Source organism: Musca autumnalis, unplaced genomic scaffold (assembly GCF_047663935.1).
Source record: "Musca autumnalis isolate F117 unplaced genomic scaffold, ASM4766393v1 scaffold_2, whole genome shotgun sequence".
Taxonomy (NCBI): Eukaryota; Metazoa; Arthropoda; class Insecta; order Diptera; family Muscidae; genus Musca; species Musca autumnalis.
The window spans coordinates 262,071,422-262,090,577 of NW_027411755.1; the positions used below are offsets into that span (position 1 = coordinate 262,071,422).

The 19,156-nt window shown below is 36.4% G+C and overlaps 1 protein-coding gene across 15 annotated transcripts in view; it reads left to right on the forward strand.

Moving 5' to 3' along the window:
• The first annotated feature begins 407 nt into the window (after nt 1-407).
• Nucleotides 408-19,156, forward strand: part of vri (nuclear factor interleukin-3-regulated vrille) — a 177,542-nt gene continuing 158,793 nt past the window's right edge. For 2 of the 15 annotated variants that reach the window (XM_073964769.1, XM_073964773.1), the window contains exons 1-2: nt 975-1,738; nt 2,056-2,723. The gene's annotated coding sequence lies outside the window, so the exon portion shown is untranslated. Of the gene's footprint in view, nt 818-895; nt 1,739-2,055; nt 2,724-7,848; nt 7,912-8,029; nt 10,647-19,156 lie in introns of those variants that run through there. The other 13 variants (XM_073964770.1, XM_073964774.1, XM_073964775.1 and 10 more) reach the window with 12 other exon arrangements.

Genomic DNA, 19,156 nt, shown 5'->3' on the forward strand with positions numbered 1-19,156 from the left:
GAAGAATTCCTTATTTAAAAGTCAACGGTCTACATTTGATCTACAAAATTTGAAAATTCATGTGAGAAAAATACATTTTTTTCAAAAACTGGAGGTTAATATAAACTGTTTCCCTTTATTATGGAACAAATATTTTTTGAGTGACAATTGCTCCAATTTAGTTATTGTACAATCAAACATTATATTAAAAAAGAATAATAACATGTTTTATTAAACGATTTAAAGTTAGCATAAGTAAAACGTATCTAAATTTAAAATATATAACTAAGATACCATTCTACCCAAATAATTTCCTACTGGGTGTGCTAAGAACAATGTCACCACGCAATCTCTCTATTGCCCCCCTAACCGATATTTAACAGCGACGGAGTATTTAATAATAACAAAAAATCAGAAAATAAATTTCCAATCACGTTGACACAAATGTGAGTTGAGATTGCAATAACAACAACGACAACAACAATTTGAAAACATGTTAGAATTTGTGTCACATTGAAACCTGAATAGAATAGCGCCAAAAAGTTAAGGCAAACAGTTCTTTATCTCAGAGAACCAATCAAACCAATTGAGAAGTATTACAAAATTATATTTACTGATCATAACTACTCTCTTCTGAGAATCAAACCGAAATGGAGAAAATTAGCAAAATACAGGAGAACAACATTTAGAACAATTCTGGTTGGAGCGTATTATGCTGGCTATGACAACATTATTGTTATTGTTGTTTTTGGCTGATCCACAGTGTGATTGTAACATGTTGCTAAGAGAAGGCGTCATCTCAAACTAGAATGCTTTTCAACTACAACGACAATTATTGGTAAATATAGAAACTATGAATGTACTTTGTAATATGCATTTATGTGAGTGTGTGTGTGTGTGTCCATGTGGATATGCCTGGCCTGACTGTGGATGGTGCATGGATGGACTCTGAGAGTGAGGGCATGAAAATGCAAATGGAAGAATTTCATCATAGTGACGAATAAAAAACGCAACAGTGCAACAGTGTAAAGTGGAACTACTTGGCGAATGCGAAAAGCAACGGTTCAACAAACACGAACTTATTACGTTAAACAAGCGGCTATTTATAAATAATGAAGTTACCGAAAGATGACGCATTGATTTTGTGGCAAAACCCCAAAGGAAAAATCATACGATTTTCCACCAAAAACTAAAACACAAGCTTTATTAACGTCGTAAACCAAATATGGACTGTACTATTTCTTTTGAGGCGCAAAAACGTTCTTGTTCTTATTCTAATATTTGTGTTTTTTTCTGTTGTTGTTTGTTACCAAAAATAAATTCGGCCTTCTTGCAATTGAACAGAACTGATAAACACCGAAATAAAATTAATGCGCCTTTAACAAATTGCAACTTAAACGAAATATTTTTAAATAATTTGTTGTTGCTGTTTTTTGTGGTGGTTTTTGAGTAGTGGAAAAAAAAGTAAAATCCCAAACAAAATATAAACAAATTTATATACACATGTACATATGTATATAAATCACATCATTGATACGTCAAAATAAAACGTGATAAAGTTCCCAAGGAAAACAATCAAAACAAAACAAATAACAGGCCACAACAATTGACTCAATGCCGGCATTGCTTAGAGAATAATCGATTGTTAGAGCGGGAGAGAGAGGAAGAACGTATTGATAGTGAGAGTCCTACATTAGATTTTCATAACAAACGTGCAAGACCACATCATGCAATTCATAGAGAATGACATAAACAAAGGGTAATATCTCCTCTCTGTTTTAAGTTTTTATATTAGACATGTGGACTTCAGGGATGGGAAACTAACAAATTAAAATAAATTTCAGATACTAATTTCCGACTAAATTTCGATACTAATATACCTGAAAGCACATTATTTTATGTAAATATGTAATTCGTTCAGTTCATATTTTCTGAAATATTTTCAAATAAAGGGCCAGACAATAAATCATTAAGTACTTAAAAATGTTTTATTTTCGGAACAAAATTTTTCATAATTTTAATTCCAAATATCAAATGTTTATCAAATAATCACAAATTACTTCTTTTTACAATCAGATGCAAATGTGGTGTCATGAGTAATGATGTTACAATGGATTTATAAGTTAAAATTATACTAAAAACAGTTTAGCAAAACAAAGATTTTACAAGAAAAAAAGTACAATAACCAATTGTTCATTCATAAGAAAATAACCAAATGCTCAAATGAGAAAATCCCCTTAAAATTAACGTTTAGCTGTAAATGATGATATGTTAAGATTTTTAATTTGTTGTGGTGTTAAACGTTTTTTTATTTAGACAATCAAATCATCATCTATATCTGAGTGTGAATTTATAACAACGGAAGTTGGCAAGCGGACAAAATTCATAGAATCACACGGAAATTCTATTAAATAATATTTAGCCTGAAAACAATTTCACAATATAGCGACATATAGACAAACAAATAACTGTACAACAAAACACAATACGCCTACGATTTCTTTTTTGTTTTTATAATCGTCATAATCATCATCGACAATCAGGAAAAACAAAACAACAGCGTAAAAAGTGCAAACATTCTAGACAAGACTATCCCCAAGTTTACTTTGTTCGTGAGAATCAAAAAAAAAAAAAGCGAAAAAACAACAACAACAATCAAACATTTGTTAATGTCAGTGTGACAAGATTTTGCATAATTCTTGCCCATGATGTGTTGCTAACGTAATATTGCTAGTAATATGTAGGTAAGTATGTATGTACTTGGTATTAAACGTAGTCACTTAAATCTTATGCCTCTATTTGTGTTTTCGTGTTGTGTAAAAGGGAGGGTGCCTGCATCTGTTCTTTTATAGTTCGGGTTTTTTTTTTATTACAGCATATGATATTTTATAGAAATTATTTTCATCTACGTATGTGCCACGTATGTTTTTAATTCGCTTATAACGAACACAGTGGGCGAAAGTTCTAACAATTTTAGAAATACTTACAACGAGACGTTGTAAAAACTTTTTAACGAGATGATACAATTATTTATGAACATGACGACAAGATTGTAAATATTAATAACAAACTCCAAACTACCTTTAATATTGTTAAACAATATAGCCTAGACTGGAACATGAAAATAAATATAAAAAAGGTGAAGCTATACTCTTTCGTCCCCCAGTTGACAAATACAACTGGAATATAAGAAAACATTGGAAAGAATTTAAAATATAAATCAACTAAAACTAACATAGTTATTCCAACAAACAAGATAGTGAAATATTTAGGAATATATTTACATAGATACATTTTTATATTTTAACGATCATATAAATAAGCAAATAATAAAAGCTAGAAATGCATTCTTTGCTAATATATTCTTCTCTAAAAATATTAACTAAAGTGTCAAAATTTTATTGTATACAACAATTGTGCGTACAATTCTTTGTTATTGTGCTCCAATTTGGTTCAAAATTTCTCCATCTTACATGGAGAAATTGCGAAAATTTGAAAAAAAAATTTTTGCGTTCCTGTACCTCCCTGTATAGATCTCAAAGTAGTACTTACTTACTTAGCTGGCCCATTACAGAACATTTGTTCCATAGGCCGAACTAAGAAAAGATCTCCAATTCTCTCTATTTGTTGATTCGCACTCTGGAATACCGCGCCTTTTCATCTCTTCATCCACTTGTTTGCGCCACCTATTCCTTGGCCTGCCAATTCTGCGTGCACCGCCAAGCGGTCCGTATTTATACGCCTTTTTAGCGGGTTCATCTTCGCTCATTCTTATGATATTGCTCATTTACTCAAAGAGCAATTTCTATTTTTTCTACGACTTCTACTTTATCTTCTGTCAAATGTTCATGTTGATATCTCTAAAACTCAACGAGTTACAGCTTATTTTCTAGGAATTTTTCGTAAATCATCAAAAACCTTTTTTTGAAGTAATGAAGCACTAAAGCACTTCAAATCATGCTTGAACTTGCACAGAAATTTAGCACTGATATCTGGCTAGCTCTTTACAAAAGATGGTCCAAGTAGTTTTTTTTTAGTTTTTGTGTAATAATCTTTTTAAGTTGGGAAGTCAAATTTCAGTCGACAACTTAAAACGCGTTTTTCTCGAAATTAGATTTTTCGAGATGTGTCACTCTTTGAGTAAATGAGCGATATGGCCTAGCCAACGCAATCGCTGCAACTCGATACGTTTAACTATATTCATGTCGTTGTATAGCAGATACAGCTCGTGGTTCATGCGACGTCGATATTCACCGTCAACGCAGATTGGTCCGTAGATCTTTCGAAGAATTTTTCACTTAAACACATCAAGCGATGTCTGCTTGCGCAAGTACCCAGGCTTCGGAACCATACATCATCACGGGTAGTATCATCAGTGTTTTGTAGAGCGTTAGTTTTGTTTGACGATTTGTGGCTTTGTTTTTAAAGTGCTTATTTAAGCCAAAGTCGCATCTGTTGGCCAATACAATTCTTCTTTTTATTTCACAACATATGTTGTCTGTTGTGTTTGTGGAGGTGCCGTGGTTGACGAAGTCTCTTACTAACTCAAAATTGTGGGAAACAAATTCAACAGTTGGCCCGATCTCAATGGACGCATTGCGCGTCGACACCATCAGCTTGGTCTTCTCGCCGTTTATCACCAGTCCCACTTTATCAGATTCTCCTTCAACCTTCATAAAGGTATCGGTTACTTCTTTTACTGATCGTCCCGTGATGTCTATATCATCAGCATAAGCAAGTAACATGTGGCTATTGGTGTAGATTGTGCCACTTCTTTTGACGTTTGCCTCTCGTATAACCTTTTCTAGCAGGATGTTGAAAAGATCACACGAAAGACTGTCTCCATGCCTTAAACCTCTTTTGGTACAAATCTCTTCGGAGAGGTTCTTTCATATTTTAACTGAAGATCTTGTGTCAGTTAGAGTCATTTTACAAAGACGAATGAGCGTTGCGGGGATACCAAATTCAGACATAGCTTGGAATACCTTTGATCGTAGCGGGCTGTCGAAGGCTGCTTTATAATCGACAAAAAGGTGGTGTCGATCTGCATCTCTTGGGTCTTCTCCAGGAATATCTGGTAAATATCTGGTCAATGGTGGACTTGCCAGGTCTAAAGCCGCATTGGTAAGGTCAAATTATTTCGTTGACCATGCGCTTTAGTCGTTCGCACAATATCCCTGACACTATCTTGTAGGCGATAGGGAGAAGACATATTCCCCTATAGTTGGAGCATAAAGTCTTATCTCCTTTATTATCGACGGGACACAGGATGCTCTGGTTCCAATCGTCGGGTACGCGTTCTTCCTGCCAGATGGAGCTAACTAGCTGATGCATACTAGGGTTATGACTTTTTTACAACCTCATATCCCTGTATCATAACGTGATGAGTTTTGCCATAAGATTACATAAAATCATAATTATAAGGTGCTTCGGTGAAAAAACCTCACGCACAAAATGATTTTAAAATTTGAATTTATCAAAATTATGGACAATTTTTTAAAGTAACTGTAAGCAGATATACAATTGAAAATTAAATTTAGAGTCGCATGAGATAATTAAACTGACATAACATTTATTTCTCACTAATTTTCTTCAATTCTGAGAATCGTAAAAATGTCCTAAACGCTTTTTTTGAAGATATAATTTAAAAAAAAAAAACAAAAAATTTTAAATTTTTTCAAAGTGGTTTGTGCATGACCTTTTTCAATATTTGAATGAAATAAACATTATTATAGTTTTTAGTAGGCTTATATTTATTCATTTGTGAAAAAAAATAATTTTTGAAAAAAATTTTTTTTCATTTCATACATTTTTTCAAAAAATTATATTTTTAAAATCGATTTGTGCGTGAACTTTTTTATATTTTAATGGAATAAATGATAGCGTAGTGATTATTAGGCAAAAGTTCACTCATCCCTGCTACAGGAAATCATTTTTGAGAAAAAATGTCAAAAAGTCATAACCCTAATGCATACACCTTATCAGCGTGTCGCCTCCGGTTTTAAACAGTTCGGCTGGTAGGTCATCAGCTGCTGCTCCCTTATTATTCTTCAGCCGGATTTTTGCTGTCTTTACCTCATGTTGACCGGGGGTATACATTCAATACCATCTTCTGGGATTGGATATGTGGTTTGGAAAAATCTTCTTTCCATATCCTTAGCACACTATCTGTATCAGTTATCAGATTACCTTGCTAGTCTCTACAGGAGGATGTGCCAGTTCCAAAGCCATCAGTGTGACGTTTCACTCTTTGGTAGAATTTTTCGCACTTCATTCTGTCTCCTGTACATCTCGCTTTTCATCTCTCTCTTTTTCCTGCGGAAAAGACGCTTCTCCTCTCTCCTTTTCTCCCGATACCTCTCGTGCGCTAGGCGTTCCTACTGATTGTAAAATAGCCCTATATGCCGCATTTTTCTCTTCGATAGCAGCACGATACTCCTGGTCATACCATGGATTCCTTGGTGGAGGTCTCTGGTATACAAGTACTGATTTTGCGGCTGATTGAGTGGACAATGTTTTGCCATTGTCCTGATATGTTATCGGGACGAGGATTGAGTGGAATATGCTGTGGCTATCTGTTGTGATTGCAGCTTACCGATGTCCAACTTCCGTGTTGTGTCTGTTCGCACTTTGTTTGCTACGTTTAATCTGGTACGTACCTTTGCTGCAACAAGGTAGTGGTCCGAGTCTATGTTTGCACCTCGGAACGATCGTACATCCAACACGCTTGATGCATGTCTTCCATCTATCACAACGTGATCAATTTGATTTCTTGTTCTTTGATCTGGCGACTAACCCGACGCCCAAACCCAAGTTTTTAACGTTCTTATGGGTGAAAGCGCGGCAAATGTTAGCTCACTTCCTTTAACGGGTGTTAAGGGCAGTTCCCCAGGTGACACCACGGGGGGGTCAGTGTCCACTTGTTAAAGCCGGTCAGGACTGTTCCTTGGTCTCTTCCATCCCCTTCGTCACCCCTATATCGGATACCTGCCTCACAATTTCAGATACCCCCCCCCCCCCAATTTGCTCTAGCAACTTCGAAAGCCTTGTAATATTTCGTATTTTTTAACGTTCAAATAGTGGTGCGTATGAAATTATTACGTATAAAAATCATAATAATTATCATACGCACCGGTATTTTAACGTTAAAATTTTGGAAAGCTCGCTTAGATTCCCTTTTAATATTAGTAAATGTCTATATTGCTTGGTATCTTCTAAGCAGCTTACAGCTCGAAGAAAAACATGTTTCTACTTTATTTCTACCACTATGCTTAGTCATTTGTAGTTACTTTCGTGTAGCACAGTGTTATTATGTATTCTATACAAAGGGGAAACCTGATGATAAAACCTTCTTAATTTTAAATTGGAACCAAATTTAATAGTCAAATATCGGATGTATTGCAAAAGGCGCTAAGATATCCCAAGTTTTGTATATGAAATTTTTATTGTGATGGTAAATAGTTGTGCTTTCTTAATCCCCCACTGTGTTCAATTCTCGTTATCTGTAGAACAAATACACAAGCAACAACAACACGGTTAACTGCAAGCTTTTCTACCTCCTCCAACAAGCGATGATGCAATTTTATTAAAATTTCGAGGAATTATTGCATTTTATTGCTGTTTTCCACACTTCCCCCATCAAGTCGTTTGACAACTGGAAATTTGAGGTTAGTTTTACGCTGATGATTATACGGCTATAATTTATAAGCTAATGGGTGGGGGGCAAATAGGATGTAAACTGAAGTGTTTTAGGAAACACAAATGAGTGTAGATTTGTGTGTTTAGAATAAGTATTTCCTATTAGCAAAAAATACAGAAATAAATAAATGTAAATAGGAAAAACAAATGCATTATGACAATGAATGAAGTGTTTGCTGTTTGTTCATTGTGTGCAGTAATGGGAGTGAGGAAGGTCTTAGTTTCAATGGCTAGGTAAGTACATAAAAATGTTAGTTGATGTTGTAATAGCACACTTGGAAATAAAGTAACTTCAATTTGTGTTTATATGGGGGTTTAAAAATCCCTGTCATTGAACAAATTATTGCGGTAGTGATGGAGAAACACTTTTCAGCAAGGAAACGTGCTGCATAAAAAATCTTTACACAGGGGAGTTTCTAAAAATATATCGGAATTAACATAAATAAATAAATTGCTGGAACGGTCCTGACCGGCTTTAACATGGCAAAGCCCTGGATTTATCTTGGTCCCTCTTTCATCTCAAGTGGACACTGACCTCCCCGTGGTGTCACCTGGGAAACTGTCTTTAACACCCGTTAAAGGTAGTGAGCTAACATGTGCCGCGCGTTCACCCATAAGAACGTTAAAAACATCGGTTTGGGCGTCGGGTTAGTAACCCTCCTCTAGAAAAAACAGCCTACTATGAAAAAACGAAAGAATAGAAAAACAAATCACTCAAAAGTTGACGACCCCCGCAAACGTTTTAAGGACCATGATCTGCGAATCTGCACCTGGAATGTTCGCACTCTTTATAGAGAAGGTGCAGTTTACGCACTGGCAGATGTACTTGAAAAGTACAAGGCCGACATTACTGCCATACAGGAAATACGATGGAATGGGAAAGGTGTCACAACAACACCTAAAGGTGACGCACTGTATTATAGCTGCCATGACACAAAGCATGAGTTTGGTTGCGGATTTGTAGTTGGTCGGAGGTTAAAATATCTGGTCTTCAGCTTCACCCCAGTGAATGAAAGACTCGCTACAATTCGATTAAAAGCAAAATTCTTCAACATCAGCTTTATTTGCGCTCATGCTCCAACTGAAAGAAACTTATGACCGTTGCCCTGCCCATGACATTAAAGTTATACTAGGTGATTTTAATGCCAAAATTGGAAAGGAGAGTATCTTTGGCCCAACAGTCGGGAAATTCAGACTCCACAGTGAAACATCTGACAATGGTATGAGGCTGATAGACTTTGCAGCTGCAAGAAACATGGTAGTTAGCAGTACCAGATTTAAGCATATCGATATTCATAAGGGCACCTGGCTGTCGCCAGATCAAACAACAAGAAATCAAATTGATCATGTTGTGATAGATGGAATACATTCATCGAGCGTGTTGGATGTACGATCGTTCCGAGGCTCAAACATTGATTCGGACCACTACCTTGTTGCAGCAAAGGTACGCACCCGCTTAGACGTAGCAAACAAAGTACAAATAGACACAACACGAAAGTTAGTCATCGGTAAGCTGCAATCACAACAGATAGCCACAGCATATTCCACTCAACTAGCCCAATTGCTTAATCATAGCACTCCTCATCCCGATAACATATAAGCGCAATGACAAAGCATTGCCCACTCCATGCAAACAGCCGCAAAATCCATACTTGGATACCAGAGACCTCCACCAAGGAATCCATGGTATGACCAGGAGTGTCGTGCTGCTACCGAAGTGAAAAATGCGGCATATAGGGCTACTTTACAATCAGTAGCAACACGTAGCGCACGAAAGTGGTATCGGGAGAAAAGGAGAGAGGAGAAACGACTTTTCCGCAGGAAAAAGAGAGAGATGGAAAGCGGGAGTGTGAACAAATCGAGATGTACAGGAGACAGATTGAAGTCCGAAAATTCTAACTGATACAGATAGTGTGCTAAGTATATGGAAAGAGAATTTTTCAAACGGTTGGTATCCATTCCCAGAAGATGGTATTGAATGTATACCACCCGACCAAGATGAGGTAAAGACAGCAATAAACCGGCTGAAGAATAATAAGGCAGCAGGAGCTGATGGCCTACCAGCCGAGCTGTTTAAAACCGGAGGTTACACCCTGATAAGGTGTATGCATCAGCTAGTTAGCTCCATCTGGCAGGAAGAACGCGTACCCGACGATTGGAACCTGAGCATCCTGTGTCCCGTCCATAAGAATGGAGATAAGACTTTATGCTCCAACTATAGAGGCATAAGTCTTCTCCCTATCGCCTACAAGATAGCGTCAGGGATATTGTGCGAACGACTAAAGCCCATCGTCAACGAAATAATTGGGTCATACCACTGCGGCTTTAGACCTGGCAAGTACACCCTTGACCAGATATTTACCCTGCGCCAAATCCTGGCCCAAGAGATGCAGATCGACACATACCACCTTTTTGTCGATTATAAAGCAGCCTTCGACAGCCCGCTACGTTCAAAGGTATTCCAAGCAATGTCTGAGTTTGGTAGCCCCGCAAAGCTCATTCGGCTTTGTAAAATGACTCTAACTAAAACAATATCTTCAGTTAAAATAGGAAAGAACCTCTCCGAAGAGTTTTGTACCAAAAGAGGTTTCAGGCAAGGAGACAGCCTTTCGTGTGATCTTTTCAACATCCTGCTAGAAAAGGTTATACGAGAGGCAAACGTCAAAAAAAGTGGCACAATCTGCAACAATAACCACATGTTACTTGCTTATGCTGATGATATAGACATCATGGGACGATCAATAAATGAAGTAACCGATACCTTTATGAAGGTCGAAGGAGAATCTGCTAAAGTGGGTCTGGCGGTAAACGGCGAGAAGACCAAGCTGATGGTGTCGACGCGCAATGCGTCCATTGAGATCGGACCAACTGCGGTATTCCAAAGAGCGAAGCACGAAACAGAGAGAATTGGAGATCCTTTTTTATTTCGGTGTATGGAACAAATGTTCTGTAATGGGCCAGCTAAGTAAGTAAGTAAGTAATATAAAATAAATAAAATAATCATCGATATAATTTACACCTAAATAATGGGCGCGATGTAATATTCATAATTCTAGCTTATAGATATTAATTAGTCGTTTTATTAGCCAAAAACTTTAATTTCATAGTGAATTTCTTGGGAAACTGGGTGATTTAAAGCGCAATATCGTGTATGATTAAGTATACCCCAAAAGTGACCCCATTAAGAGGCTTATTCCTGTACTATTACAGGCGGTGCAAATTAAAAACAAAAAAGGAAACTTCAAAGGAAAAATCTTATTTGCTGATCTCCAATAATGTTGCAACTCGAGATCATGAAGTCACCAAATAAATTTAAAGAACATACAAATTACATCATCAATTGGCAAATCAATTATGTAACAACATTGCGAATGCACGAAAATGTCGTAAAAATCCCAACGACAAATAAAAACATGTGAAAAACAAGTAACGCAAACAAAGAATATCTCAAATAAAAAACAACAACAATTAATATTTGTTGTAAGTAAATAAAAAAAAAAAATAACTCATGACAATATTGCATTTAAAACAGGCGTACGTACACTCACACATATGGTGGGAAAAATTAAATGTTTCTCTGCGATAAGAAAATACATATATATATTTTGTAAATAAATATAAATAAAAAATAATCATTTATTTCTTAAGATTATTACAAATAAACCTGTTCTGCTCTGTTTTTTATTTAATTTATTTCACACGTCAATTCCAATGCAAATAAGCAGTAACAGAAAAGAGGCTAATTTCAATAAAAGTGAAAAAGTATACATACTCGTATGTATGTATGTTTGTATGTGGAGATGTAAGATGTTCGCGATCACACAAGTTTACAAATTTGAGGATAATGATTGGCAATTTACTTACTTAGGTGTCTTCTAACAGATCATTTGTACCATAAACCGAACTTATGGAATATAAAGATTTATTATATGTTTGACCTTGTCCTTCAGTCAGACAATCGAGTAGATCGAAAATGTTCCTTTTCAAAATATTGACCCCACATATGTATGTATATATAGATTAAATCCCTTTTTTAGATATCTTGGAGTCAATTTAGCAATGTCCGTCTTTCTGTCCAAATGACTGGACTACACGATACGTCTCGAATGGGGCAACCGATTTAGTCCAATCTATGTGTAGCCAAACATTTTTTTTCAAACTTAGTTTAAGTTCGAAGATTGAGTATATCGGCCCAGGTTTTGTTATAGCTCCCACATAATGAGAAGGCGCAGTTTTGTTTATTTTAAAGGCTTTAGCAAATTGAAAGTTGGGATTAAGGTTTGATGATTGCATGCTTTGTTCGGAATAAGCGGTGGATGGAACCACGAGGACTCGCAATGTCGATGACTAGAGGATTGGACACAGGTGATTCGTAGATGGTGCTCGGATGTATGTATAAGATTCAAAGACTGCCGATGTTTGAATGTGACCGATGATTCGTTGTTCGGTGTTGTAGATGATCGGGAACTGGTGGATTTCGATGATTCTTTGTACGGTTTTGTAGGTAATCGTGAACACGATGATTCGTTGTTCGGTTTTGTAGATGTGGATTTGTATTTCGGTTGTTGTCGCGGTTGTTCGAGCACTCCCTGTTCGTATTATGGTTCTTCGGGACCCAAGTGTACCTGTTAAAGTCGGTGATTCGGTGTTCGGGCACCCAGTGATTCGAGTTGAAGATGATCGAAAACTCGATGACTCGTTGATCGTATTGCAGTTGTTCAGAAACTCGAAGATTTGGGGTTTGTGTTGCGGTTGTTTTTGAAATAAAGGGTGCCTCTATAGACCCTGTCCGAAAAAAAGAGTGTCTCTATGGAACCTTTCTAAAAAAAGGGTGGCTCTATAGTAGGGCTGCTCAATTGGAGGCACACGTGCTGTCAGTGTATGCCAATTTGATCACTCACACAATTAAAAAAAGAGAGTTTTTGTTTTTGAAATGAAAAATTATAATACACAATTTGTTTCCATTACACAAGACAACCCAACAAACCAACATTACTCGAAAAAAAGATTATATTAAAATTGAAAATTGTTGCGTAGGCACTGGAGAATAAACAAAACGTGATTCTCTTGAAAATAATGAATGTGTATGCTAATTATTAGCTTATACGTGTAATTGTATAATGTGTTTATATGAATTATTTTTCATAAATTTTATAAAATCAAATGTTGGGAAACTATCAAAATGTTTGTGTTTCAAAACCAACACAATAACAACATATTTTTGTATTTGTATGAGCAGCCCTACTCAATTGAACCTTTCATAGATCTTTCTATAGATCTTTTATCAAAGAAGTGGTGCCTCTATTGACTCGTTCTGAAAGAAATGACGCGTCTATTGACTCTGAAAGACTGTTACTGAAAGAAAGTGTGGCTCTATTGACTCTTTCTGAAAGAAAGGGCGCCTCTATTGACACTTTCTAAAAGAAAGGATGCATCTATTGATTATTTATGAAAGAAAGGGTGCCTCTATTGACTCTTTTTAAAAGAAAGGGTGCCTCTATTAACTCTTTTTAAAAGAAAGGGTGCCTCTATTGACTCTTTCTTAAAGAAAGAGCGCATCTATTGACTCTTTTTAAAAGAAAGCGTGCCTTTATTGACTCTTTTTAAAAGAAAGGGTGCCTCTATTGACTCTTTTTAAAAGAAAGAATGCTTCTATTGACTCTTTCTTAAAGAAAGGGCGCATCTATTGACTCTTTCTGAAATAAAGGGCGCCTCTATTGACTCATTCTAAAAGAAAGGGCGCCTCTATTGACTTTTTCTGAAAGAAAGGATGCATCTATTGATTCTTTCTGAAAAACCGGGTGCTTCTATTGACTCTTTTTAAATGAAAGGCTGACACTTTTTAAAAGAAAGGGTGCTTCTATTGACTCTTTTTAAAAGAAAGGGTACCTCTATTGACTCTTTTTAAAAGAAAGGGTGCCTCTATTGACTCTTTCTTAAAGAAAGAGCGCATCTATTGACTCTTTTTAAAAGAAAGCGTGCCTCTATTGACTCTTTTTAAAAGAAAGGATGCCTCTATTGACTCTTTCTTAAAGAAAGGGCGCATCTATTGACTCTTTTTAAAATACTCTTACTGAAAGAAAGTGTGCCTCTATTGACTCTTTCTAAAAGAAAGGGCGCCTCTATTGACTTTTTCTGAAAGAAAGGATGCATCTATTGATTCTTTCTGAAAAACAGGGTGCTTCTATGGACTCTTTTTTAAAGAAAGGCTGACTCTATTGACTCTTTTTAAAAGAAAGGGTGCTTTTATTGACTCTTTTTAAAAGAAAGGGTGCCTCTATTGACTCTTTTTAAAAGAAAGGGTGACTCTATTGACTCTTTCTGAATTAAAGGGTGACTCTATTGACTCTTTCTGAATTAAAAGGCGCCTCTATTGACTCTTTTTAAAAGAAAAGGTGTCTCTATTGACTCTTTCTGAAACAAAAGGTGCCTCTATTGACTCTTTCTGAAAGAAAGGGTGCCTCTATTGAAATAAAGGGTGCCTCTATTCACTCTTTTTAAAAGAAAGGGTGCCTCTATTGACTCTGAAAGACTCTTACTGAAAGAAAGTGTGCGTCTATTGACTCCTTCTGAAAGAAAGGCCGCCTCTATTGACTCTTTCTAAAAGAAAGGATGCATCTATTGATTCTTTCTGAAATAAATGGTTCCTCTATTGACTCTTATTAAAAGAAAGGGTGCTCTAATGGCTTTTTTCAAAAGAAAGGGTGCCTCTATTGACTCTTTTTAAAAGAAAGGGTGCCTCTATTGACTCTTTTTAAAAGAAAGGGTACCTCTTTTGACTCTTTCTTAAAGAAAGGGCGCATCTATTGACTCTTTTTAAAAGAAAGGGTGCCTCCATTGACTCTTTTTAAAAAAAAGGGTGCCCCTATTGACTCTTTTTAAAATAAAGAGTGCCTCTATTGACTCTTTCTTAAAGAAAGGGCGCATCTATTGACTCTTTTTAAGACTCTGAAAGACTCTTTCTGAAAGAAAGGGCGCTTCTATTGACTCTTTCTGAAAGAAAGGATGCATCTATTGATTCTTTCTGCAAAAAGGGTGCCAGAGTCAATATACTCTTTTTAAAAGAAAGGGTGACTCTATTGACTCTTTCTGAAATAAAGGGCGCCTCTATTGACTCTTTTTAAAAGAAGGGTGCCTCTATTGACTCTTTCTACAACAAAGGGTGCCTCTATTGACTCTTCCTGAAACAAAGGTTGCCTCTATTGAGTCTTTCTGAAATAAAGGGCGCCTCTATTGACTCTTTTTAAAAGAAAGGGTGCCTCTAGTGACTCTGAAAGACTCTTACTGAAAGAAAGTGTGCGTCTATTGACTCTTTCTGAAAGAAAGGCCGCCTCTATTGACTCTTTCTAAAAGAAACGATGCATCTATTGATTCTTTCTGAAAGAAAGGGTGCCTCTATTGACTCTTTTTTAAAAAAAGGGTGCCCCTATTGACTCTTTTTAAAAGAAAGGTTGGCTCTATTGACTCTTTTTAAAAGAAAGGGTACCTCTACTGACTCTTTCTGAAAGAAATTGCGCTTCCATTGACTCTGAAAGACTCTTACTGAAAGAAAGTGTACCTCTATTGACTCTTTCTGAAAGAAAGGGCGCCTCTATTGAATCTTTCTAAAAGAAAGAATGCACCTATTGATTCTTTCTGAAAGAAGGGGTGCCTCTATTGACTCTTTTTAAAATAAAAGGTGCCTCTATTGACTCTTCCTAAAAGAAAAGACACCTCTATTGATTCTTTCTGAAAGAAAGGGTGCCTCTATTGACTTTTTAAAAGAAAGGGTGCTCTATTGACTTTTTTCAAAAGAAAGGGTGCCTCTATTGACTCTTTTTAAAAGAAGGGGTGCCTCTAATGACTCTTTCTTAAAGAAAGGGCGCATCTATTGACTCTTTTTAAAATAAAGGGTGCCTCTATTGACTCTTTTTAAAAGTAAGGGCGCCTCTATTGACTTTTAAAATAAAGGGTGCCTCTATTGACTCTTTCTTAAAGAAAGGGCGCATCTATTGACACTTTCTGAAATAAAGGGCGCCTCTATTGACTCTTTTTAAAAGAAAGGGTGCCTCTATTGACTCTGAAAGACTCTTTCTAAAAGAAAGGATGCATCTATTGATTCTTTCTGAAAGAAAGGGTGCATCTATTGACTCTTTCTGAAAGAAAGGGCGCTTCTATTGACTCTTTCTGAAAGAAAGGATGCATCTATTGATTCTTTCTGCAAAAAGGGTGCCAGAGTCAATATACTCTTTTTAAAAGAAAGGGTGACTCTATTGACTCTTTCTGAAATAAAGGGCGCCTCTATTGACTCTTTTTAAAAGAAGGGTGCCTCTATTGACTCTTTCTACAACAAAGGGTGCCTCTATTGACTCTTCCTGAAACAAAGGTTGCCTCTATTGAGTCTTTCTGAAATAAAGGGCGCCTCTATTGACTCTTTTTAAAAGAAAGGGTGCCTCTAGTGACTCTGAAAGACTCTTACTGAAAGAAAGTGTGCGTCTATTGACTCTTTCTGAAAGAAAGGCCGCCTCTATTGACTCTTTCTAAAAGAAACGATGCATCTATTGATTCTTTCTGAAAGAAAGGGTGCCTCTATTGACTCTTTTTTAAAAAAAGGGTGCCCCTATTGACTCTTTTTAAAAGAAAGGTTGGCTCTATTGACTCTTTTTAAAAGAAAGGGTACCTCTACTGACTCTTTCTGAAAGAAATTGCGCTTCCATTGACTCTGAAAGACTCTTACTGAAAGAAAGTGTACCTCTATTGACTCTTTCTGAAAGAAAGGGCGCCTCTATTGAATCTTTCGAAAAGAAAGAATGCACCTATTGATTCTTTCTGAAAGAAGGGGTGCCTCTATTGACTCTTTTTAAAATAAAAGGTGCCTCTATTGACTCTTCCTAAAAGAAAAGACACCTCTATTGATTCTTTCTGAAAGAAAGGGTGCCTCTATTGACTTTTTAAAAGAAAGGGTGCTCTATTGACTTTTTTCAAAAGAAAGGGTGCCTCTATTGACTCTTTTTAAAAGAAGGGGTGCCTCTAATGACTCTTTCTTAAAGAAAGGGCGCATCTATTGACACTTTCTGAAATAAAGGGCGCCTCTATTGACTCTTTTTAAAAGAAAGGGTGCCTCTATTGACTCTGAAAGACTCTTTCTAAAAGAAAGGGTGCCTCTATTGACTCTTTCTTAAAGAAAGGGCGCATCTATTGACTCTTTCTGAAAGAAAGGATGCATCTATTGATTCTTTCTGAAAAAAGGGTGCCAGAGTCAATAGACTCTTTTTTAAAGAAAGGGTGCCTCTATTGACTCTTTCTAAAAGAAAGGGTGCCTCTATTGACACTTTCTGAAATAAAGGGCGCCTCTATTGACTCTTTTTAAAAGAAAGGGTGCCTCTATTGACTCTGAAAGACTCTTTCTAAAAGAAAGGATGCATCTATTGATTCTTTCTGAAAGAAAGGGTGCCTCTATTGACTCTTTTTAAAAGAAAGGGTGCCCCTATTGACTCTTTTTAAAAGATAGGGTACCTCTATTGACTTTTTTTAAAAGAAAGGGTGCCTCTATTGACTATTTTTAAAAGAAAGGGTACCTCTACTGACTCTTTCTGAAATAAAGGGCACCTCTATTGACTCTTTCTAAAATAAAGGATGCATCTATTGATTCCTTCTGAAAGAAAGGGTGCCTCTATTGACTCTTTTTAAAAAAAAGGGTGCCTCTATTGACACTTTCTGAAATAAAGGGCGCCTCTATTGACTCTTTTTAAAAGAAAGGGTGCCTCTATTGACTCTGAAAGACTCTTACTGAAAGAAAGTGTACCTCTATTGACTCTTTCTGAAAGAAAGGGCGCCTCTATTGACTCTTTCTAAAAGAAAGAATGCATCTATTGATTCTTTCTGAAAGAAAGGGTGCCTCTATTGACTCTTTTTAAAAGAAAGGGTGCCTCTATTGATTCTTCCTAAAAGAAAAGATAACTCTATTGACTCTTTCTGAAAGAAAGGGTGCCTCTATTGACTCTTTCTGAGAGAAAGGGTGCCTCTATTGACTCTTTCTGAAAGAAAGGGTGCCTCTATTGACTCATTCTGAGAGAAAGAGTGCCTCTATTGACTCTTTCTTAAAGAAAGGGTGTTTCTGTAGACTCTTTCTGAAAAAAGGGTTGCCTCTATAGTCCGTTTCTGAATAAAGGTTCCTCTATAAACCCTTTCATAAAGAAAATGTTCCTCTATACATCCTTTCTAAAAGAAAGGGTGACTCATAGGCCCTTTGGTAACAAAGGGTACCTTTATAGACCTTTTTTCAAGGAAAGTGTACCTCTTTAGACCCATTTTGAAAGAAAGGATTCCTCTATAGACACATCAAGAAAAAAGGGCTCCTTCTTAAAATTTCAACCCGATCCGAGAAGTGGCCTTAAAGTGGATTAAAGTGTTGAACATTTGTGGAAGAAATGAACCGACATAGTCCATTTTGGAACTGGATCTAATTTTGGATGACATACATTTCCATTTTAATTCGTTACTGTAAAATTTTTTTTGAATTTTTGGGGTTACTATGTCAGGAAGTAAGGACTTTCCCACGAAGTGAATCGCTGTATAGAGATTCATAAGGACTACCATTGATGAACATTTCAACACAATAGACTGCAACAACATTTCATAGACTGCAATGAAGCTAAAATGATGAAATTTTGTGAAGGAAAGGAATTTCCGATATAGACTTTCTTGGAACTTGATTTATGTTTGAGAGATATATTACTATGTCTAAATGTTTAAAAGTCTCTATCAAATCGGATGCTCAATTCGTAAGTTATGGTTTATATCAAGAATTTTAGTTGGACCATTATCTCAGGAAGTTTGGACTTTCCCACAAAAAATTGTACCGTTGTAACAGCGGCCAACGAGGACAGCTTGCTTCAAAAAATCACGCTCTTTAGCCTCACCTTTTGCGAAAAATTTTGAGGTTTTGTATGGGAGCCCCTTCCATCTAAATTTGGACAAAAAATATTACTAGGTACAATGTTTAGACCAAATCGGCAGATATGTTCGATTGGCAGTATGTTATATGCTTTGTAAAGAATATAGCTTTCCCTGACGACCTATCCCGTCTAACTACTGTAATTCTGTAGACTTGTGTAATTACAAAATCGTTATACTGACCTATGTGTACGTATGAATAATTTGAGTTAGTGGCCTGCCTTCTGTTTTTTTTTTTTTTACAGTCGTCGTTTCGTTTCCTTTCCTTCTGTGTCTACTCCTCACCGCTCCTAAATGATTGTCCACACACCCACAGTTGCCTTAATTTACTTGTTGAAGTGCAGATGTGCGTGCCTGAACGTATGTAGCCAGGGTGGTGTATAAGTATCGGTGTGTGTGTGTGCAATTTTTTTAAATTCAGACTGGCCGACAGACATAATTCGTCATAGGCGACGATGGCGTTTATTTTGTTTTTCTTTTTTGTTTTGTTTTTGTTATTCACGAACAAAGCTACAAAACAAATACAAAAATGTCTACTCACCAC